At 41.7% G+C, this 5,543-nt stretch overlaps 1 protein-coding gene across 1 annotated transcript in view; it reads right to left on the bottom strand.

Annotated features, from left to right (window-relative positions):
- LOC109437590 (uncharacterized) overlaps nt 1-5,543 on the bottom strand; it is a 46,970-nt gene that overhangs the window by 13,260 nt on the left and 28,167 nt on the right. The window lies entirely within an intron of this gene.

Here is a 5,543-nt window from a genome sequence, read left to right as displayed (position 1 = left end):
CCTAGCCTCCTGGGTAATGCAGTTGTTTTCCTAGCGACAACAGGGTGTGGGGAACTGTCCAAGCCAGGAGACCCTGAACGCCGCCTCAGATCCGCCTCTTCACAACTGAGTGAACAAGAAGCAGAGGGATCGAGGCTCAGGAGGCAAAGGCCTTCGCCCTCGGCGTGGAATCAACGCTGCGATCTTGGTTTCTTCTCTCCGGATCCCTTTACAGGGCACGCGGATGAATGAGCAATCTAAATAAACGCCCACAGGAGGGTGCCGGAAGTCCCGCCCTGACATTTTACAGAACGCACAGACCTCAAACCCTTGTACCTACTTTGACCTGGAGCCACCTCCACAGGATGCACAGACTTCTGAGTAAAACAACTCAAGACCACTGTCAAGGTAAGAATGTCCAAACCTGTAGTGAGTTTTTTGTTGTTGTGGGTTTTTTTTGGAAGTGTATTTGAGCCAAACAGGATATGCCTGGAGTCAAGATCTAAACAGAATGAGAAAACACTGTCATTTGCAGATTCTTTTATGCATATAGAATTAAGGAGGGAACGTAAGGAAGATGACATGGAGGTGGGAGAAAGCAAGGCGGGAATTGGATTGTAGGATGGTTAACAAGATTATGTGCTCTCTAGAGGGTAGTCACGTTTTGGAGGGAGGGTTTTGAAAGTGTGGTCAAGCATTGTTAAGTCTGAAAAGACACATTTCAAAGGTGTGTTCATCTAAATGCACAGAAACAATGGACAGGGCTTGCTTAAGGTAAAGATAAGCCTTTTACTAAAAAAGTCATATGCCTGAGGTGTGACTACTCACCATGACCTACCCAGTTAGGAATTTATGATCAGATCACCCTGTGAAGTTACTTTCCATAGAACCCCTTTTTTGTCCACACCACAGTGTGTCCCATATGCATTTCAAACTATGTCTGAACATTGGGAGAGAGTTTGTGACTGGATATATAAATTTTGGAAGTTGTTAGCATACACTGTTATTTTAAGTAATGATACTGGGTGACACCAACAGGGAATGAGTGTGTAGGTAAAGAAATGGACAGGGGTGAACACCAGACAAACCCAGCATTAAGTAGTTGCAAACCAGAAATCAAAAAAGTCACATTAGGAATATTAACAATCCTTCAACAATTATATTAAGAAAAGTCTTAGAAGTCATAATTGGTGACTTTTTTCTTCAAATGACTATGAAGGTGAGAAAATAAAATTCAGCTTCCGATGACCTGAGGATACATAAAGTTATGAAAATGGAAACAGGTCAACAGCATTTGACCCTGCTGTACTGTCACAGGCAAAGGAATTGACCTCTCCTTTCTCCTTTGCCCCCCACATGTATAAAATGGGAATCACAACACACATAATAAGTATTCATATTTATTTGATTTTTAAAAATAAAAGCACATAGAGGGAAATGAGACAAATCTTCCTTAAGAATACCAAAGAATACATAGATACCCCTATTTCAGGTAGTGGAGTTTGATTCCCTTCCACCTGAGTTGGCTAGACATAGTGACTAAGTATGGAAAGAGAAAAACAGTAACTTGACATCAGAGGTCAGGGTGATGGGATCAGATCATATAACCATTCCCAACTCATAGAGGCCTTTCTGCATCTCTCAATTTGAAGTGGTCCCCCACCCCAATGTGACGCTGTTCTATTTCTCTTGTCACTCATAACCATTTGAAAATATATTTACCTATTAACTAATTCAGTAAGTACTTATTGAGTGCCTATCTTTTGAGAGGCACTACTCTAAACTACGGGATATATAACCAAAAAAAAGTACATTACTGTTCTTGAGGGTCTTTCACCCTAACAACCAATAATTTTAAAACAACAACAACAAAACCTAAACAATATAGATGGTTAAAAGGAGGCAGTGCTATGGAGATAAGAAAAAGTAGAGCAGGTAATAGTGGAAGAGTGGGACAAAGCAACTTTGCAATATTGAGTAATGTGGTTGGGACAGGTCTCATAAGACATTGATATCCGAACACAGACTTTGAGGACTGAGTCACCAAGTGGGTATCAGAGGGAATAGTGACCCACATAAACACCTAGGACAAGAGTACAGGGGTGTCTGAGGAAGAGCAAGAAGGCTAGTGTGGCTAGAGCTGCATCCACAGGGGTTAGAATGGAGTGGTTCAAGACAAGTTGGACAGATAAATGGAGACAACTTTTAGAGAGCCTCGCAGGCCATTGTAAGGAGGTTCTAACATGTTCTCTGAGGGTTCTAAAATGTACCCAGGAATTGTTTAACCTGGTATGGTTAAGATGCACAGACCTGGAAATGATTGTCATAACGGAAGTTTATACTCACAGATCTTTATAAAGGGGAAGCAGGGCATATCACATTGCGCAACGTGGGGAAGACCAGGATGGGTCAGGGGGCAGGAGAGGAGAAAGCCTGACCCACAGCCTTTATTGTTTTCCACAGGAAAGGCAGGGCCAGGGAAAACAGCTTAGGGCTGCCTAACTTGAATACTGTCAGCAGACTTTGGGGCATAGGGACCTCCCTATTTGTCTGGTACCAGGCCCTGAGATGACCAGAACAGAATATTGTCTCTTTAAGCCAGAAAGAGTGGGTGGTTCCAATTAGGGGCTTTGAATTGTTTAATTTGCATATGAAAGGAATGGCCCCTATGAATATTTTGCTGAGACCATGGAAGGGTCATGAGAGGAGGAAGGAGATCTGTTAGGAAGTTCTCACTGCTTTCCATGTGTGTGAGGATGATGACTTAAACCAATGTAATGACAGGGGAGGTGGTTTATCACAAAGTACAAACAACAATTGATCAAATAGGACATGTAATCAAATGAGCACTACAATACAGATATGGATATAATGGATTTATAGTATGGATTGGTTGTTTCTTTAAATCTATCCATACCCCCCACTGTACCCTTCAAATGTTAGGCATATTCAAGATGATACTATGGTGTATCTGTTACAAAAATGCTTTCATACAAGTACATGCTCAGGCAAATATGATTGTTTTGCTGTAATAGAGCCTAGGCCAAAGTACAGAGAGGTGGGCTGTGCAGGAAAGTCTTAACTGAAGTCTTTGGTTGCTCAAATGCTGCACATTCCAAAGAAAAAACTGGCTCTTGACCAGCTTCAGGAAGACCACCTGAGTCCCTCAGTTGCCTGGGACCTGACTCTGGATTGATTAGGGCAAGGAGACAGTGGCTCCATGTGTGAGACTTTGAAAAGTTAGGTTAAAGGGTGTGGGCTCTGGATTGGTTGGTTTGCATGTAAAAGGCGTGCTCAGGGGAGTCTTTTGCTACCTCTAGGAATCAGCTAGCCCCTGGGACATTCCAAAGAAAGAGTAGTCTCTGCAGTATGAGCAAGGTACCAGATGCCAAAACATCAGAACAAAAGATACACTTAATACATGGACCTTCAAATTACAGAGTGGACAGGAATTTCCTTAAAATCATCCAGCAGGTAAGAACAGGGCCAGCAAGTATAACCAGGTAGGCAGACTAGAGGGCCCATGCTCTTTTCACTGCCCATTTACAATTTAGCTGAGACCATTCCATTATGAGATGCATAACATACCTGTGAGCAAACAGATTACAAATCTTGAACCCTCAAAACACAAGGATGACATCACTGAGGATTCCGGGGGTACCCCAGCTTCCCATAACTGAGACAGGGAAGGTGGTCTGGGCCGGAGGGTGAGTACAAAGGGGAGCTGCACATACTCCCAGAGAGCAGGTTCCCGTAGGTCTCTAGCATCATGTCCCTGTAGAAGGCCCTCCTAGCCAGGGCCACCTGCTCCCACACCTTCCAAGTGAAACTCACACACAGATCTGTGAACATGACTAAGCCTGCAGTAACACACTCCTCAATCTCAAGTTATGTACATTTAATGACACAGAAATGATTATGACCCCATGTTCTTTAATTTTCTCTTTCTTGAACCCAAAGGCTACAAGTTTCATAAGCAGAAATAGTAAAGGAGAAATTGTTGGCATATGTGCAATGGAAATACACAGCATTGACCTGGCCATTATATCTTTGTAGACATAAAGGCAAACAAAGGGAATATTTACAAGTTAAATCACTTGAAGACATATCTATATACATATATAGGTATCAAGAGAGACAAGATCCTTTCCCACCATTCTCTGTACCTTATCAAATTAAATACTGACTGCTTTGTAAGAATTTCTACTGTGACTTAACTGACTGTTTTAGTTACCATGGTTTGCGTGTGTGCGCGCGCGTGTTCCCCACAGAGCTATGATGTATTTTTTGTTGTAGCAAACTATATTTGTCAAAAATATTTGAACTTACTCAACATTGTAACACCATTCAAGTCACTGTGAAGAAGAGTTAACACAGCAGGCCTTAAACTGCTATCCTTTGAACTTCAGCATTTGCCCTGGGCTGGAATTTGGGACCTCAGATTTTGGAAGGTTTTCTATCATTCCCAGTAATGATGAATGACTCAGTGTGTCTGTTGTTTGTGTAAACAATGTGGTGTATGCTGGTGACCTGCTATCCTTCTGGTGGTCTAAAATCTTGGTTATGTTCTAAACAAAGAATGCCCCAAAAAATTCTGGGCACTGAGTTTCTAATGAGCCTCTCTAGCAGACATTTCACACCTTCTGTCCTAACTCATTGATGAATCCTAAATTAAGCACTCAGAACGTCTAAAGCTTGTCCCTGGTTTTCTCTGGACTTCAGTCCATGCCTTTTCCCTTGTCTGACTTTGCTTTGTATTCTTTTGCTGTAAAACAATCATAGCTATTGAGTATGGTAATAGGCTCAGTCCTTTGCGTTTCCATAGTAAATCATCAAACCTGGGATAGTGTTGACTTCTGACACAACTATTCATTATGATTTGCAGTCTTATAGATCCGGCCATAAAAGCCCATGTAGATTCTCATTGAGGTCAACACGTCACGTACTATGCCAACTATATACACAGCTTTGTGTAAGCATTCTGTGAGGGACACAAACATTAGAATAAAAATACACTGCTGCATGTGGCCATTCACTAAAACACACACATATTGAGTGTCTAGTAAGGAAAATAAAAAGGTAAAATGACAGTGGCTGGATGCAGGGTGATGAAAGAAAAATGGCTGCAAAGTATCAGGCTTGGACAAAGCAGAAGGTAATGGGATTCACTGAGATGTTTTTCAGGCACCCCAAACATAACATCTAAAACCAAATGCCTGCTTAAATCTCTCTCTACCTTCCCCCAATCTCAAACCCAGAGATCATCTGTATATTCTACAAAGTTACAACAGATTATACAACCATTAAAGAGTTTGGTTTATCTCATTCAACCTGAAAGAATGGCCAAGATGAATTGTCAAATGAGAAAAGGGGGTTACAGCTAAATGAGGATTATTTGATCTATTTTAGTAAAAATGAATAGTGACCAGGAAAACAAAGACTTATCCTGTGAGAAAAAATATAGGAGTCGTACAGGCATGGATTCTACAGCCACCCTATCTGGCCTCCAATCCCTAATCTCACACTTCCCAATCGACTACAACTTTGGGCAAATTCTTCAACCT

Source organism: Rhinolophus sinicus, linkage group LG11 (assembly GCF_036562045.2).
Source record: "Rhinolophus sinicus isolate RSC01 linkage group LG11, ASM3656204v1, whole genome shotgun sequence".
Taxonomy (NCBI): Eukaryota; Metazoa; Chordata; class Mammalia; order Chiroptera; family Rhinolophidae; genus Rhinolophus; species Rhinolophus sinicus.
Note: the sequence above shows the minus strand (reverse complement) of the source record. Positions and strands in the feature narration are given on the sequence as shown.